This window comes from Grus americana, chromosome 4 (genome assembly GCF_028858705.1).
Source record: "Grus americana isolate bGruAme1 chromosome 4, bGruAme1.mat, whole genome shotgun sequence".
NCBI lineage: Eukaryota > Metazoa > Chordata > Aves > Gruiformes > Gruidae > Grus > Grus americana.
Window position 1 is genome coordinate 61454841 of NC_072855.1, and position 19436 is coordinate 61474276.

General features: G+C 43.9%; 1 protein-coding gene across 10 annotated transcripts in view; it reads right to left on the bottom strand.

Annotated features, from left to right (window-relative positions):
- Positions 1-1737, bottom strand: part of ADGRL3 (adhesion G protein-coupled receptor L3) — a 522926-nt gene extending 521189 nt beyond the window's left edge. For 7 of the 10 annotated variants that reach the window (XM_054824728.1, XM_054824724.1, XM_054824722.1 and 4 more), the window contains exon 1: positions 1171-1702. The gene's annotated coding sequence lies outside the window, so the exon portion shown is untranslated. Of the gene's footprint in view, positions 1-1170 lie in introns of all 10 variants that reach the window. The other 3 variants (XM_054824725.1, XM_054824723.1, XM_054824729.1) reach the window with 2 other exon arrangements.
- Positions 1738-19436: the final 17699 nt, after the last annotated feature.

The window sequence follows — 19436 nt, forward strand, 5'->3', positions numbered from 1 at the left end:
AAAAAAACAACTAAATGCATTGAGAGGGCTATGTTTTTCCTATTGACAATTTTGCTCATCAAATTCAGCCCTTCAAGGCAATCCTCCAGGTATCCAGGGCACATTTCTGGGGCACTGTACCAACGTCTTCATTAGCAATAAAGGGCATCAGCTCAAGGTAGGCTCCGTAGACTGGGAAACAGGAAAGAGCTGCTCTCTGGCTCATGGCAGGCAGCGATCATCAGCCTTGGAACCATATTTCCAAGTTAAACAGTCAAAAGATGATTGCAAGTGGAACACAAATAAAGAATTAAGCAAGCAAATAATCCAAGACTTAAAAAAAAAAAAAGTGCAATTTTCTTCCTCCAGCGATACATATCGGCCTTCTTGCTTCAAAAAAATCCCTCTGGCCCTATACTGTTAGAGCCGGCAAACACAATCTCGCAGGCAGAAGGTGGGAAGCTCTAAACATCTCAGGCAATACATCTACCTGGACTGTACATTTCCCTCTCTGGCTGCAAAAGAAGAAGCTCGCGCCTACCTGTAACCCAGGGCTGCTGGCGGGATGCAGACCTCTACCCTACCACCCCATATCCACGCACACGCAACCCCCGACGCACCCCCCAATTCGGCAACATCCCCACCCATGCCCCCTGCCCACCCTCTGCCTCCTGCTATCCAGGAAAGCAACTGCTTCTCGAGGCACCTTTCAGCAATTAAATAGACACATAGATCCACAAAGGGGTGGGCATGAGGAAAGGGGTACACATGAAACTCAGGAATTTCTCAGGGTAACACCAGCAAACCCACTGGTCCAACGTGGTGTCTTTCATAGAAAAACAGAAGAGAGAGCAAGAACAAAACCTACCACGTCTCCTCCATCTACCCACTGCCTTCACCACCCTAGCTGTCCACGGCCAAACCTGGCTGGAGCCTACAAAGCATTTCCCAACTAGCAGCACAGCCCTTGTCCCCACTGTCCCCCCCACAGCATGCAGACCCAGACAGACGCTCCCCTGTTACCTGGAGGATCCAGCCCCCCTAAAGGCAAACTATCCTTATTACGAGATAATTCAATCCAAGCGTGCGCCCAGGGCGGCCGGCACCCTTCAGCCCAATGCAACTGGGCAAGGGTGCAACTGACAGCCAAGCAAGGGCTGGTAAGCATCCATCCGTTGGGTGGTTAGTTACCTTTAGTCACCTCCGGCTCCTGAGATGCAAGTCCCCATCAGTTCCTCAACAACCTGCAGCAGGGAGCTGCTGCCACAATCCATCCATTAAAACCAGGGGTGGGGGCAGGAAGCAGACCTGGCCACAGTACCAAAGCCCCCAGCCAGGAGAAAAATGGGGGGATGAGAAGCAAGGAACGTCCCTCAAGGAAGAAAAATTTTAAAAAAATTAAAAAATTTAAAAAGGAAAAAATAGGAAGAAAAAAAGTCTTTCCTTTTCTGCCGTGTTCTTCTGCCACACAGGCTCCCTCCCAGAGGACGGAGGGTGTGCGGGGATAGGGGAAGCGATCGCTCCCTCCTCTTCCCCGTCGTCGCCGACCCCTCTGGACCAAAGCCCCGCGCCGATTTACCTCCTCCAGGTGGGCAACTTCAGAGAAAGGTGACGTCTCCGGAGCCAGCACCACCGGCTAGGCGATTCGTATGCGGCAGAGTCATTGCCTGTACTGCTGCTGCTGCTGCTGCCGCTGCTGCTGGGGAAGAACAGCCGCTGCCGGAGAGACCACCAAAAAAAAAAAAAAAAAAAAAAAAGAGAGAAATCTTCCACCATCCCCCTTTTTCGCTTCCCCCTCCAGCACCAGCCGCTCTTTGCATCCGCTCCCCTGCCCGCGGCCCCTCGCTCCGCCGGGGCTGGGGGGACACAAAGGCGCCCGCGCAGAGGGAGGCTAGTGGTCCTTAGCCCCCCGGGCTCCGCCGACACCCCAGATCCTTTCTCCTCTTCCTCCTCCTCCTCCCGCTGCGGAGACCGCCAGCCTCGGCGCGGGCGGGCGGGGGGGCGGCTCCGCGGGCGCGCCCCGCGCAGTGTCTAGCGGGCACGGGGGGGGCCCATGGCCGCGGGCGGGCGGCCCCGCCGGCACGGCACCGTACGGCACGGCACGGCACGGCTCGGCACAGCGCGCACACACACGCACCGCACGCGCACGCACACGGGGAGGGGGCGGAGGCGCTTCGGGGCGGCGGGATCCGCAGCACCCGCGTCCCCCGCAGGGCCGGGGCCGGGAGCGGGGAGCGTGTCCCGGGGAGGAGGCGGCGGCGGCGGGCGGCGCGACGCTGCTGCCCTGCCCGGCGGCGGCCGAACGGAGCCGGGCGGGCGGCGAGCCGAGGGGCGGGGGAGCGTCGAGGGCCCGGATCTGGGTTGCGCGGACGCGGGCTCCACCTAGCAGCCGGCCGGCACGGCACGGCACCGCATCGCATCGCATAGCACCACGCCGCGCCGTCCCCCGGGCCCGCACAACCCCGCAGCCGCCCCTTTCCCCTGGGCCCTCTACAGCTCCGCATCCACCCCCACCACGATCTGCCTCTCAGCCCCCTTCCGAAAGGATCCCCCATCCCTTGATTGGCCGCTCTGCCCATTGCTCCCCTCCCAGGCAGCCAATCACAACCTGCCTACCAGGCATGGACCCATTCCACACTGGATTCTCTACCTCCTGATTGGCTGCTTGGGCTTATGTCCCTGGCCAAGCAGCCAATCACAGCCTGTCTTTCTGGCACAGACCCATCACCTGCTGGTTTCCCCACCTCCTGATTGGCTGTTCCACCTATTGCTTCCCTCCCAGAAAACCAATTGCAGCCTGCCTTTCCCCACTGGATTCCCCACCTCCTGGTTGGCTGCTCGACCTGTTTTCCCCAGCCAAGCAGCCAATTACAGCCAGCCTGTCAGGAACAGACCCATTCCTCATTGTATTCCCCACCTCCCAGTCTGCTGCTCAGCCTGTTGTCCCCAGACCAGCAGGCAATCACAGCCTGCCTGCTGGTCACAGGCTCTCTCCCTGCTGCCCGGCCTGGAGATGGGGCTCAGGGCAGCCCTGAAGCAGCCTGGGGCCAGGGGAACACACTCCATCCCTGCCCTGGGGCCCACAGGAGGTATGAAACATGAATCCCCTGATCTCTGGAGACCCAAGGACGTCTGGGACAGGGGACAAGAAGTCTACCTTTGTTTTAACATTCGTTAGCTGAAATCCTTACAAGGGACCTCTGGAAATAATGGTGCTTGGCTGGAACATGACAAACACTTTTCTCCCAGACCACATTGTCCATTTGGAGAGAAGGACCCAAACAAATCAAACTCAAACTTTAACACCGGGAAAAAAAAAAAAAGGCGCAAAGTTTTCCAATTGCCTGAGTGCTGACATATGCAACATGCCATACTTTATCCCAGTGACCAGACCTATCTAGGGAGACACTGCTGCACTCCCAGCTTTGAACATAAAAAAACTGTAGCTAAGAGAGCTGGAAGGGCCTGATTGAGGCCACTCGGTCCACCTCAGTGGATGACCCACTCCATTTATTATCCTACCCAGCTGTTTCTTTAACAAGCTCTTAAGCATCTCTGATATGGAGACCTTGCAAGACTGTCCTTTTCAGTCAGATAAAGGAATTAATTAATCTTGTTTGTTAACTCACATCATGAGTCAGGAAGATGCTCACATGTGTTCCTAGCTGCATCGCTTGTTAGACAGGCACAGAAATGTGTATTTTACATTAAGAACTGCTCTTCTGGATGCATCGATGTGCTGTGGAAAATTAAGACTGATAAACATAAATATTGTTTTCCCAATAATAAAATCAGGGCCTATCTCACTGACACTGCAAAAATAAAGGAAGAATGTAGACTGTGGTGAAATTTGGCAGGAGGGGGAGGGGGTGGAATCTAAAAGTTATAACAGATCTGTCCCAAATATTTCCATTTCCAGTAGACCTCTGCAAAGCCATGTTAGAGAACACCTGGCCTTTCCCACAAGGCTGAAAAATATCCCCAAAAGTCCGAGTGAATGATGCCCAGCCTTCTACAAATGTTTACTTTAAGAAAAAGTAGGTTTTAAAGCAATTAAAAAGCCATTGTGTTTCAGGCCTTGCATTTGGCTCACCAAAATCATTCTACTCAGTGGGAAAAGCCCTTGGAGCTCCATCCTTGGGAAAGTCCTTTTCTGCAACAGCCCTTCTTCCAGGGCAACATGGAGAAAAAATAAAAACAACAAAGAGACCACCAAAACCCCCAAATCTTTAATGCTGCCTCTGGTGGGATGCTCAGAGATATGAGATTCTCCAAGATACAATTACCTCTCTGATGATATTCACCACACATGCTCTGGGAATGAAACAAAGCCCTACAAGTTGAAAATAGATTTGCTATATATCTTTAAGCTCTATTTTAATGTAGAGGTGAGAGTGAAATCAATGTTTAGTCAGTGAGTGGAAAAAAGACAAAGTACCACTAGGCTTAAAGTGTGGTGTGTTGTGGGTTTTTTGGGGTTTTTTTCTCTCATAGCATTACATATAAAGAAATTGGAAAAAACCCAGTGAATTGTGAGGGGAGGCAAGGAAGAGCTTCAGAACACCATCAGCCTGTCACGCTATCATTGCTCATTAAAATCATGTCTCAGGCTTAATGCTGCAAGCTAGCCCAGAAGAACTTAGAGACACAAAAGTTGCATTAGGTCGTGCAGTTACGGTCTCTAGAGGCAACAGCAAGATTATTCCCCAAAGGATATTTTCCCAGTTCTCTGTCCAGCAAAACTTGAAAGGTGTCCAGGGATGAGGTTTCCACCAATTCCCTTGAGTGATTACTCCCCAGTGTCATATATCTCGCCGTTTGGAAGATTTTCCTGCTGTTCAGCCTACATTCTTCCGTTTCTTAATTTCATACCATTACTTGTGGTTATGGCCCCAATTAATCAAAGTACTTCAATGCATGCTTAAATTTAGTTATGTGCTTAAGCTCCATTGAAATCACGTGTGTTGGTGTTTTGCAGGGCTGATGGATTTGTGCATGTATTTAAGGACTGTGCTGAATTAGGACCATGCATCATCCAAAATAATTATCCTTCTCTTACATATATTTAAACCATTATCCATCCCTTGCTTAATTATTGATTAGAAAAGCTATATATTTAAGCTACTTAATCTCTCCTTGTGTATCAGTCTTTCCAAGAGTCTGATAATTTTTCTTCTTTGAATCTGAATTCCCTCAAATCCTTTTGTGTTTTATAAGGACGGGTAATGAGGTATTGCAATTTAATGCCATATCCCAGGTGTGATCACAGAAAGAGCAGTTATTCTCTGCATTCGAAGGATATCACCTACCTGTGCCAATAACCCCAAAGTGCATTGATTTGTTGTGCTGCTCTATCGTTTTGTAAGACTCTCTATAATCTACTCCTTTTCCATATCCATCACCCTGGCATTCAGGTATTTTTGCTTACAGAAGCAGCCAGCCCTTATGCTTTCAAATTCAGTGTGGTGTTTTACCCAGAAAACCTGTAACGGAACCAAATTGCAGCTTTAGATGTTTCCAGAACACTTTCTCCCATGGAAAAAAAAAAAAAAATCACCATTTCAAGTTGCATTATTTGAACTGTTCACCCAGTATTTTGGGTTCCCAATCCATTTTCTTTTCAGATTTGTCACACATACCACCCTGGCACTGCGGTCCCTGCATTGTGTGCTGCTCATTACTCCATTATCCCCCAGGTAGATGCGGAGCTTTAATGAACATTTCATTATTTTATGATGGAGTAACATCAGGTAGTGAATTGTAATTGCCTGTGATTCTGATTCTTTTCTTCTTTTCTTTTTTTCCCCCTTCTTCTTCTTTTTGTGAAGATCTGTGTCCTATTTGCTTTCTGGCTTTCTCTCAGATTTCTGTGAACTTCCATAAAAAACTGTCGCTGAGCCATTACATTCTGTAATGAATTACCTTATTCTCAGAGATGCATGTCATCTGGACCAGTTCATTGGTACATATTTATGCTCTTAAAACTTGGTGTTTGGGGTTTTTGGTTTTTTTTTTTAAACCAGTTCTCTCATACAAAATATATTTTACAGTGCTTTCTTTACTTCATGATCAAGTATTATGTGGCTTGTTTGGTTTTCACCCTTTTTTCCCATGTGAAGTATTGTCATGACAAAAATACATCAACTGTAAAAAACTAATACTATAGAGTGATACAAATAAACATCATGGCCTTCCTGCTACAGATCCAGCAAAACTCAACTCAACTTTTATAAACTCACATTTCCATATACAACCGCCACAACTGGAGCTCACCAATTTCTTTAACAACTAACAATAGATAGTAACACTGAATTAGACCCTGACAGACTCCACATTCTGTGTTTCCTTCTTCCTCCTCGTCATCTCCTCTGCAGCTTTAGTTTAGGAAAGCAGTCTGAGATGCCTCCCTACCACAGAAGCACCTCATATTTTCGCATGCTGCCTTTTCCCACGCTTGTTTTTAGACATGAGCCACAGCGAGATCATTTGCACTGGGCTCAGGCAAAATTACAAAATTAGGAGTAGTTCACAAGCAGAAATCATTGCCAAGATGCACGCTTAGCCTGACTATTGGATATCCACCTCTACATGTGTCTGAAAGCCAGCAGTTTTCCTTGGTAAAACCCCTGGGTGAATAAATTCTCCATCAACAGAACAGGGCACATTGCACTGGGCACAGAAGTATTTCTGTCCCACCACTTGCTCTGGCTACAAACCTGCTAGAGAATTTAGTCACCCAGGCATTTTACCACTGGAAACATCAGCACTGCTAGTTGTAAGATGCTTACAGAGGTAGGTATCCAAAAGTCAGTCAGGGCAGAGGCAGCGATTGCTTGGTGCCAAGGATGAGCAGGAGACACTTCTTCAAACCTGAAATATCTCCTCATGGCTCCAGGCAGGACTACCTAAAACCAGGATTGGTGATGCAATGCTTCTCTCATCCCAGCATTGTTGCAAGCTGTATGGTTTGTGCCAGCAGCCATGCTGGGTGGGCTGAGCATGCCAAAGCCCTTTGCTTCCACCACCGTTAGGGCCAGAAAATTCCCACCCCATCCTCCTTCTCCCTGCACAGGCCTCATAGCCCAGCACTCAGCTTCGACTCGGGGAGTCTGACATCCGGGGCTAGCTTGGGTAGTCAGGCCAGCTGTTATACTGCCATCTGGTATGAAACTGTGAAGAACCTTTGGCAAGTGGAACAAAAAACCTAGTGCATGATGGCTTTTAATATCCAAAAGAGGATTTTAATGTCCAAAAGAGTCATGGTGATAATGCTTTTCAGTTGCTGTGGAGAGATTTCTTGCCATACCTACATAATTCAATTAAAGTATTTTAGTCTTTGCAGATTCAGTTGGAGTTAAACTGTTTTTAAAAGACATCTTGCATTTTTCTCATGAATTTTTGCTTTCATAAGGATCAAATAAGGTCAGAGGTAAGACTCTTTCATTACTTTAATGGTGCATTTCTTACATTAATGTTCAGTTTTCTTTCTATAACAAGTGAAATTCTGGGAATTTATAATGATTGGTTTGTGGACAATTAGTACAATTTTTTATTCTTTTGTAGTCTCTTCACTCTGATATGTACCTTCACCTTCATTTGAATACCATTTTTCTAGGTGTGAGAATAGCCTCAAAAAACTAACAAAAGACCTCCTCCCATATTACATAAGAAATACAATAAAGTTTTTTTAATATTTTGAAAACATGGAACAAAAATACTTTTCCTCTTAAGGGGTAGGTTAAGCCATGGCACAGTGGCCAGTTAAAGTAGGTTTGCAGTAGCTTGGCACCATCAGTGCAGCACAAAGGAGAGAAAGTGCTATGGGGCATCTGGTCCCTAACTTGCCGTTGTGGTATTTCCTTGCAGCTTGTATAATTCAGCCCAATGCCTTGTGCAGCAGAAGATGGGTTCCCAGTCTCTCAATAGCAAAAATACTCCTGCTGCACTCCTCTTCTGGTAGGCAGTGGTGCTGTTTCAATGCTTCCAGAAGCGTAGGCAGTAGGGATGTGGGAAGACTTCATGGCACAGATGCTCAGGATAGGATGTTGCCCTGAAAAGCGTGGTGTTCGGTCCAAGCAAACTGCCATTCTTGACGTGCACACCCAGATCCACTCCACTCACAATGCCATTGCAACTGGGAAGGCTGTGCAAACCCACTGCGGAAGACTGGTGGTGACTGGTGGCTTAGACACGGATTGCACAAGGGCCCTGAATAAGAATGATCTGAACTGCTGACCTGAATCTGTCTGTAGTTGAGGTGATAAGGCAATTAGACACAAAAATCATTAATAATTTAGCTTAATTGAAACCTAACAATACAGCCTTCCTGTATGATTTCAAGTGATTTCAACTATTTGGAAAGCATGACCTGTCTCTGTTGTTCCAGTTCTTAAATGATGTGGGAGAAAATAAAAATTGTCACTAGAATGCCACTTTAAAGAACTTGGGTTGTTTTTTTTCTCATTAATTTGAACTCGTGAATTCTCAAAGCTGGCTCTGGTTATATTTTCAAATAGAGGCTGAAGCCTCTCTTTGTGTGTGGATAAGTTAGGCTGGAAGATGTAACTGGCTGTTGTAAAAGGGGGGGCTTTGATCTAGAAGTCACATTAAAGCAGATGGGTGTGCTGAGTACGCTTCAGCCAGGCTAAATGGAAAGAGCAATTAAATGCCCCTCCACATAGTTATTGCTGAAACAACAGGAAGCAGAAATAGCAGAGCAAAATAAGCTGTGCCGCCAGAGAAGTTTCCCTGGGACTGGCAGCAAATTTGGAGGCAAGAGGGGTTTATTGGTTGCAGCTGCTGGTAAAAGTCAGGTAAGTTCAGGAAAACCAGGAAAAATCCAATAAACAGCAAAAGCAGTGGCTTGGGTTGAGAAGGAGAAGAGGCAGAATCACTTTTAAGACCAAAGAGTTGGACAGTAATTTCCGGGCTCCTTGTTGATTTCCTCTTGTGGCATTCAGGAAGATAAGATGTTCTTCATAAACAACACAATACCACATAGATACTTGGTGCCCATACTCATTAGGAAACCAATATATTGGCCTTAATCTATAAGGCACTTGAAGCCATATGCTGCATGCTGCAACTTAGCATGATTCCATCAGCCGGGACCACAGAGCCTTTACGCAGTACAAGAAACCAAAATCTCCCATAAAGAAGAGGATGAATTCCACTCATGTCATCCATTGCAGCATTAGCGTGCAGGGTGACTTATGCTGACATCCAGAAGAATAAAGTTCCAGTTCGGATTTCTTGCTGGACTTGAGAGAAATTTGAGCTACTGGCAGAAATACTGTATTGCCCCTCAGGGACTGCTGGGCACAGTGCTTTTGCAGTACTCTTAGCCATCTATCCTATAATGCTCGTATCATCTGTAACCATTTATCTCACCTATCTTCTGGCAGGCAGGATGGAGAGAAGAAACCAAGGGAAAATACCACTCTTCTTGCAACACTGTGAGAGGATTTAAAGCCATTTGTGAAACAAAAGTAGGAAATGATCACAGCTAAGAAGAAGGTGTTTCAAAGGCAGTCTCTGAGGACTTCGACCGCAGCAGTATGAATTTAGTATTCATGGTATTAATGGTGAAATTCTAAACTGAATAGGAAATTAACTTTCTCACCTTAGGTTATACTGCAGTGGTAAAGCGATCCTAATTATTTTGAAGACTAAATACTATGGTTAGGGGTAAATCAGGTTCCAAAAGGAAATAAAACAATAATGCAAAGACAGATTTTGAAGATTGCAAATAATAAAACCAAGTAGAGTGGTTTGTACCAAAACCAACAGAAACTCCCTTCAGTGAAACGTGCATAAGGTGAAGTCAATGCTCGCAATACAATTGCATACAAATGCATACAATTTAATGAGAAAAAGCCATAAATCAGGTAAGACTGGGTCAAAACATAGCCAAAGGGATTATACCAAAAATCAGGGCTTTAAGAAATGGGTTGTTGTGCAGAGACTTGCAATTGATCTTTTTGGTCTCCTCCATGATCTTTCTGCCTCCTGGGCTCCGTTTCAGAAATCAGTAGAATGATTTTTTATTAAGTTCAGTTTTCTTTTAACTCGTATCAGCAGTCACTGAAATAATGTTTTTACCCCCTTCTGTACAGGTGATTGGCACATCCTTGTTTCACACATTCATTTTATAAATCTTTTAAAGCTTCCTCTGATAGGGTCACAGGAAAATGATCCGAGACAAATGGGAGATCTAATCTTCAGATAGTTAGCTAGTGTCTGGCAGCCGAAGAGAAAGCAAACAAAACACCGAAATGTACCAGCAGAGGCACAGAACAAATTAGAAGAGATGATTGAAATGCAGAAAAGGCCAGTGGACCCATGCCTAAGGGCTGTGTGAAATGCCAAGTGCCCCACTACCAAGGTACTGATATGGTAACAGTGCAAAAAGGGCAACTGAAGTGCTGGGTAGTCTTGGATGTTCATAAGTATGGTTATAGACGAACCCAATTAGTTGTGTGCTCATTAGGGCTGGGGAAGAAAGAGGCTGAGAAAGGCTTGCTGAAACAAATTCTGAAAGGGAAAGAAGAGCAAGCAAGAGGTACCTAACATCTTGCATGAAGGATAATAGGCTGGACTATAAAATGTTATCAACCAGCACACAAGAAAAGGGGGTCAGGAACCTTTCAGAACACCTATTCAGCCAAATGGAAATCTGACAGCAATCGATATCTGGAGCATTCAAAAGAGGTTTTCAGGTGCATAATCTCACCACAGGCCAGTGGGAATTGTGCTCCTAAATCCCTTACACACTTCTGCATGGCTATTAAGAAAAATATCAAACATGTAGCAAGGACTGTAGGTAGCCTGATATTAGCACGTATAAAATGTGTAGTGGTAGCATCTCTTTGAGCTTGAACTCATCGCTCAGTAGCTTTGGCTGAGCAGGAGTTTATTATTCATAACTCTAAAATGCACCCCATCTCATTTCATCTTCTGAGCTGTACAATCAATAATTCAAGTATGCATTTTAAGATTTCCAAATTAAGCCAGACACCCTAATGTATAGGACATACCACACAGATTAGTATACACAACAGCTTCTTGGTAAGCCAAGATGAGACCAGCATAGCGATTTGGAGAATATGAATATCATTATACTGAAGAGATGCTTAGAGCAGTAGGCAGGGAATAAGGCCCAAGCATTGGAATTGCTTTTCAGATGTGACAATATCTTTTGGAGATCTGTATCCACTACCAGCCCACTGTAAATTGACTGGCAAATTGATGTGTCCTGTATCACCAGGCTCTTTCACCAGTCACAGTCAAACCCCCAAATATCATTAACAATGATAGAAATTAAGCCTGATTTTCTAAACAAACTGCTATGGGAATTTTGCCTTTCATTCATCTTTTTTGGTCTTCAGTACTACACGTCATGGAGCACTGCAGTCTTCGAAGACACTCAGATGGAGGAACAAACAGAAGCAGCAAATTCCTGTTTCAGCACTCAACCGCTGAGCTACAAATGAGTTGGAGATGGTGTCAATGCTGTCCTCAAAGCAAAACCTAAGCAGTTGCCAGCAGGTTCTTACCTCTTAAGAGCACAGTTGCTTCTGAAAACTGAGGCCAATCACAAAGATGAGCTTTCTTTCCAAAATAATGTGCCATTGGGCTCAGTCCACAGCTAATTTAAGCTGAAGTATCTGCAGGGGTTTGAGCTCAAGAACACCAATGTGCACAGAGCATCCAGCTACTTTTGTTACCCAGTACACCCTTTTCCTCTGGCATGTCTTACTCAGCTTAAACCAGCTGAAGTGATCTGTGCAGCAAGGGAACTACAGTACAGATGTTTTTTTCAGTGTTGCTTACCTGGTGACACATGCTTGTTCGTGACAGTTTCTGGGAACTGGATACCCTGGGATGTGGCAGTGGAGAACAGCTTCAGATATGATGAAAACAGCAAAACATCCATCCAGGATGGTCACCATACATTTAAATCTAGGTTGTAAGTTACTTGCCTTCTGCTTTTTGAAGCTCTGCCATAGAATAGCTTTTTTAAATGGAGCACATAAAACTCCTTGTAGTTTATGTCTACTTGCATGTTGAAGAAGGTAAGCATTTGTGTGCAAAGAAGGGAGAAATCAGCTCCACCCATGAAATTTATGATCAGTCTAAGGGCAGTGTAACACCACTGGCCCTTGCAATGCTCTGTTCCAAGTCAAAACACAACTGCACTGTGATCATAGAATCACAGAATCGTAGAATCATAGAATCATAGAATCACAGAATCATAGAATCACAGAATCATAGAATGGTTTGGGTTGGAAGGGACCTCAAAGATCATCTAGTTCTAACCCCCCCTGCCATGGGCAGGGACACCCTCCACTAGACCATATTGCCCAAAGCCCCCTCCAACCTGGCCTTGAACACTTCCAGGGAGGGGGCATCCACAACTTCTCTGGGCAACCTGTTCCAATACCTCACCACCCTCACAGTAAAGAATTACTTCCTAATATCTAATCTAAATCTACCCTCTTTTAGCTTAAACCCATTACCCCTTGTCCTGTCACTACACTCCCTGATAAACAGTCCCTCTCCATCTTTCCTGTAGGACCCTTCAGGTACTGGAAGGCCGCAGTTAGATCTCCCTGGAGCCTTCTTTTCTCCAGGCTGAACAACCCCAACTCTCTCAGCCTGTCCTCATAGGAGAGGTGCTCCATCCCTCTGATCAACTTTGTGGCCCTCCTCTGGACTCTCTCCAACAGCTCCATGTCTCACCTGTACTGGGGCCCCCAGAGCTGGATGCAGTACTCCAGGTGAGGGAAAAAGTGATGTATGGGTGTTTTGGGGGTTTCTTGGTTTTTTGTTGGTTTTGGTTTTGGTTTTGGCTTTTTTGTTTGGTTTGGGTTTTGGGGTGGTTTTTGTTTGTTTGTTTTGTTTTTAATTACTTCCACTGCTTGCCTTGTTATCTGTGTTAAATACTAGCTGTTCGCACTCATGCTGTTCTGTATTAAAGGTTTTGTACTAAGGATTCCTGCTACGACTGCTGACCTTATTGATGGGCTAGTTGAGATGTTGTTTTTCCCTTTTAATCAGGAAAGTGGCAGTTCTCTAGCTTGGAGGGTTCAAAGCTGCAGTGCTGCCTGGTCCTTGGTGTCCTTCCAAGGACTGACATACATGTGGATATGCTGTAGGTTGGCTCCACGACCAAACACCTGCAGACTGCTGGCTTTTCCTTTTCTGACCTTGAGCACACCCCTCTTACAAATCCCTGGGTCTCACATACACCTTTGAAGAAAAGTATATTTACTTTTACACCTGATTTGAAAGGGAAAGGTCTTCCCTAAGGAAATAAATTGTTTAATTCAGGGAGGGCAGTAAGATATTTCCCTCCCAGTAGGGACTTTCATTTCTCTTTGGCAGACTGGGCCTGTGTACTCCAGCCCCTGGGTTAAGCAGATGTTGAAGCTGAACTGTCTGCTCTGGCTGCAGAGCTGATCCTGTGCATAGAAGCTGGAGGGAATGGAGTGGGCCAGGCAGAAATGTGCATTTCAGCTCTTTAGGCTATACCCGTACTTAGCTGCTCTTCATGTGTAGCTTTCCTGTATAAAGAATATTGGGCAGGGAGAGGCCACCTGCTTCATCAAGTTGGATCTCTTTCTGTTGCAGATAGCTACATCTCAATGTTCATCAAAACCAGACAGGTTTTTATCCATAGTACATAAATGCTAAACATGAGTATACATTTCTATAGATATGTTAGTAATAACCACAGGGCACTGTTACTGCTGCTGCCGTTGTTACTGTTTTTCCGCTTCACCATCGAAGTTTTCAGGGGGTCAAATTCAGATCCAGCTATCAATGAGTTTTGAATGCTATTACCATGTTTTATATTTGTTTTTGGGAAGGTGCATGGTTTATGTTTCCAATGTACATAGTACTGTATTGGTTTTCCCAAGTAATTTTTAAAGAATTACAATTATGCTTTCCGTGTCATTGCTGATCATATGTATGTTTGTTTTCTGCATTCTCAGTGTGGCATTCTCATGAAGTAGAAAAGTAATGTCCATAGTAATATAGTCTCCTTCCTTCCTTTCTAAGGCCGCCATGCTGGATCTGCTAACATATACTTTATGGACATTAACAGCAAAAAACCCTAATCTCAAAGGGATTTTTATACCTATCTGTTTCTCACTCGGACTAAGATTACAACACATCTCCTATTACTATCCTATTGTACTGAAGATACTTGTATTCTGTGGCTCTTGCAGAATGCATGGTGCACAATTTGGCAGCCTTTTAGGCTGCACCTTTTAAAAATCTCTAGCTGTATTGGAATCATCATAAACAGAACCATTATTAGTCTCCAAAACCTGACTGCAATTCCTATGCTTTGTACTTCCTTCCCTCTATCTATCTTCATTTTTTCATGGCTCATACAAAGACCCCGTTCCTTTGCAGCCATAATTAAGCTCTCAGTTTCTCTTTCCAGTCCTTCTCTGACACTGATTATCATGTCTATTTTTTTAGTTGCTGAAGCTGTCAATCCAAAATGCTTCCCAAGAGCCATGTTCAGGTTCACAGAAGCAGGAAGCGAACACAGAAGGAAGTCCCAGACGTCGGTCGTCATTTTAAAGATAAGATATGATCAGGGACATAAGGCTGCTCAGTTTCATAAGATTTAAAAGCAGCATATGGTTCATGTTCTGGATGCAAACAGCTTACACACACACACACACACACCACCACAACACACGCATTCCAGCTGTGCCCCCAAGCACATATCTAGGGAGGAGCAAGAACAGCACGAGCACTTGTGGTACATTCTCCCACCCATTTTAATTTCAGGGACTTTCTCAATTACACATGGAGATTTTTTTCCACATTTAGTAATGCTCTCTGAATTTCTGCTGCACAATCTGGTGCTGTTTCTCCCTTGAGGCCATGCAGATGTTGAGCACTCATAAAAGCGGCCCTGGCAAAGCCTCAGCAAGGCTGAATCCCACCACCCCCATGGGTTTCTTCTGTGTCTGGCTCCTTCTAGCACTGTGGCCCCCAGAGTCTACCCTGTCTCCTCTCTGTCAAGTCTGACCCATAGCAAGAACCATAGCCCATTTGCTCATTTATCATGGAGAAACTACCCCACACCTTTTGTCATCTTTGTCACTCTCCTCTGAATTTTTCATCATATTTTGTCTGCAGGTGAAGGGGCCAGAGCAGCATGCAGTGTTCAAAATGGGGATGAGCTATGGTTTTATACTGGGGTTTAACAGTATTTTCTGTTTGTTCTTCTCTATGTGTTTCCTAAATCCTCCTACAATTTTATTCAGCATTTTCAAGTATTAAGCTGATGTTTTCATGGTCTTGCTCCTAACAGTTACAGCCAGCTCAGAGCTGATTTTGTTCATGAGTCTTAGTTCACTTTTTCCTAGGTGCATCGCTTTGCATTTGTTCACACTGGGTTTCACCTGTCATTTCATTACCCAGCCTCTCTGTCTTCAAAAATAATTTGGTACATCTTTGGTCAACTCTTGATTTCACTAGGATGACCAATTTTTTTGTAATTATCAGACCCTTTCATTTTAACAATCAGTCCGTTTTTAGGCTGTTTATAAACGTGTTGAACAGCACGGCTCCTAGCACACAGCTTTTAGGAACTCCATCAGTGAGCTCTATCTGCATCGAGAACAGCCATTAACTCCTACTGCTTGCTTTCTATCTTCGATTAATAACGTATCCAGGCACCTCCCATTAGTAGAGGAAAATTTCCAGCTAAATTGATCCATCATTCCCATTTTTCCCCAATCTACTTTTAAAGAATCAAAGCAGGTGTCTCCCCCTCTACGCTTATCCCACTAGTTCGGTGCCCTACAGGTTGTCCAGCAAAAATACCAAAACCCACTTTGTGAGATGAATTTTTTATTCAAAATAAACACAGCGCCGTTGCATTGTCACGTAAATGATTACTCTGTTACCAAGAAATATTTCCCTATTCTCTAAGAACAATTAACTATACAAAGTTTACAATACTGGAAGGCAGTCACTTACTGACAATGCAGAACAATTTGCAGACGAGGTTGATTACGTTGGCAGGGTTTAACTGAAAAATAAAACAGAGATACACATTGATTGAAGCTATCTAAATAAAACATGAATGGCTTCTAATGAAAACAGCAGGCAAAACAGCACTTTGAGGCCTCAGCAATAACATTTTTCTCAGTATGGGGTGTGGGACAGCCAGGGCAAGTAACATACTGTGAGTCATTTACTAATTTACCAGCTTTAGGTGCATCATATCAAGTCTACAGATTTATGAAAATATCTTTGGTATTATTCACTTCCCTCACCTCTAAACATTTCAAATGGTAATTTTACAGATTTTTAAAAAGAACTGATAGTATAATCAATGGGGTGGCTTATAGAGGATGATGACTTGCTGTAGGTTATGTCAGAAGAGCTGCTGTCTCTGCAATGCAAATGATGCACCTCACCATGCAGCACCAAAGACCTCTTTTTGCTCTCTCTGTCACTCTAACAAGAGGGTGCTCGTCAGCTGGTGAAAACAGGTCCGTGCTTCCTTCAGTCTTCACTGGTGGTTCCACTGACTTTTATGGAGCTATTCTGATTATTACCTGGCTATTGGTGTCTCGCAATTGATGGAAAATTGATCTGAGACGTGCCTGTGGTTCTTTTAAGTATGCATGGAATATTTTTCTTCATTTGATTTGTAGCATGCAGTGTTATTTTATCTGACATCCATGCATCTCATTTCTTTTGCATTATTCCCCTTTCTTTGGTGCTGGCATGCACAGTTCCTCCCAGCTATCCACAGATTTCATTATGTTTCTGTTTTCTCCTGCTTTAGGATCATTAATGAGGATGTTGACTAAGTCAGGACCTGCCACTAATCTCTATGTTATGCTACCTGAATAGTGCCTCTCCGTTTTATGTGCTGTTATTTAGCGTTACCCTTTGCCATGGACTTTTTGCCAGCTCTCAGTACACTGGAGAGCAGAGCTGGTGAATAATCTATTAATGAATTTGCTTCTTATTTTCCTTCATGAAGTACATACAAACAGTCTGATTGTTACTGATTTGTTTCTTACTTGAAAATTTTCAAGAAACACTTAATGCAAACATGTTTTTGCATGGGGGTTGCTGGCAAATTTCATTAATATGTTCTAGACTAATACTTTCTGTGATGTGAACATTTACTTAAATAGTACAGTATGTTTCACCTCACTTACATGCTAAGTGAATATTTTAAGAATGCAAATAAATAAACCATAAAATGGCAAAAGCGTAGCATATATGAGACCATTAATAAGCATAACCAGAAAAAGTATCTTGCAGAAAAATTTCAGGAAAACAAAATAAAAGAGTTTGTCAATGCTTGAGAGCTGACTTCCTTCTAATGAGTGATCACAAACACCTGGCTTCTGTAGTATGCATAACTCTACTTCAGAGTTTGTGAATCAGTTTGTAAATTTAAAGTAGGGGTCCAGGAAAAAAAAAATCTTATGATACCACATTTACCAAATACCTTTTTCTCATTGATTTCATGATTCTGTTCATATATATATATAGTATATATATGCTACATTTCTTTTACCTGTATGTGTTCAGTGACAACTTCATTGATATTATCATCTCCTTCATTTTTTGGTAGGGATTTATTTCGCTATGAAGCACTTCCACCTCTTACTTTTGTTTTCCTTCTGAAAATCGATACCATATTCACCTTTCACTAATATATCGATAGGTCCCTAGTTGGTTTTGAGTTTTCAGTAGTAATTGCTGTACTATAGTAGAAAATCAGTCTGACTTCTTTTTTTATTGAAATACTTCTCATTGAGAAATTGATTATTACTTTTTTTTGAAAGAAAATATCTATTCTGTTATTAATGGTTTTGCCCTTGTCAGAAAACTGATTTTAGTTGATGAAACAAAATGTATTTTTCAAGGATTCTTGTGAAAATATTACAATAGTAGCTGGTTTTTCCCCTCTTGTATTACTTGGGTGGGAAGGTGGGAAGGAAATCAGTTTAATAACTTGAGATCATTTAGAACCAGTGATTTGTAGATACCTGTATTTCTCTAATACTAATACATACATTTCTTAGTTCCCAGGACTCTTCCTTGAAACCTTTTTTCTCCTTCCTGTTTCTTAGTAAACTCATGCCCTACCAGCAGAAAGGCAAGACTTTCCACCAGGACTTCTGCTCCATCTCTCTCTGATCCCCCTCTCCATGCAACCCAGGTGATGTTTCCCCATATATATGTGTGTATATATATATGCACACACACATATATTTATAGAGACATATAAATATACATACACATGCATACATGCATATATATACACATTTGGAGCTCACTGTTCTACTTGGTCCTTGCACTTATCGGAGCCGAGAGGACAAGCAGAGTCATCCCATCACGGCTGCATCTTCTGTAGGCCTTTCCTATATGCAACAGCTGGAATTCTTTCATACCTCTTTTTGGGGTGCAGCTTTACTGGTGCATAGGTGCTGGATTGATTTATTCTTGTAGCAGAAACAATAGAAGCCACCATTTCCAAAGGGATTCCCTGTTCCTACAGCAATACAGATACAAAGATTAAAAATGAAACTGGAAGCCGGCTCCTCAGTGAACTGAAAAATCCAAAGCCACTGTGGTATAAACTGACACAATGCACAGAGGAAAAAAATAAATCTCAGTTTGAACTGTATTGCACTCAACCCATCTGGACTTACCCTGCACTTTCAGCTTGATATAATGTTTTTATTTTATTGCCCGAGTGTCACATGCTGCTAAACAGTGGCCCTGCCATGCCCTAGAAAGAGCTGCCTCTCACAGGTAGGTGCAACAATTCCTGTATGGCTGCCAGTAGCTGAAATCCAGCCTTCTGCTAAGAAGATGATGTTTCATTTCAAGTGCCTAAGAAGCAGCAATATCGGTGCAAAAGGTTGCTATACAGTGACAGATGCTTCACCACCAGATCATTGAAAGAGGATGAAAATAGCGCAAAAAAATTTCCCAACAACAAAAAGAACCCCAAACTCAGACTTGAAGCAACACGTTTTACTACTTCAGTGTATGTTCTATTTTCAGAAGACACTAAAGGAGCTGAAACACAATGGGCAATGATTTCTTACATTGTTCACAACAGAAAGTACTTGCACAGTAATGCAAATACACCATGGCCTGCAGGGCTGTTGTTGAAGGGAAATGTTTACAGGGATGCTGGGTGTGATTCACTGAAGCTCTGCAGCATCTGGGATGCATCTGGGGATCTGGACTGCAGGCAAAGCGCAAATAACCTTTCTCCCACCCTGCTGACAGGCTGGTGGCGGGGTGCTTACCTGGGCACGTGGAGGACCACAGCCACCCTTCTCCTTCCCCGTGCAGCTGCATGAGGACTTTTCTTCACGTTGTCCTCCTTCCTTACTTGGGAAGGCAAGTGGTTTCAGTGCGGCTACCTACAGGGTGAAATG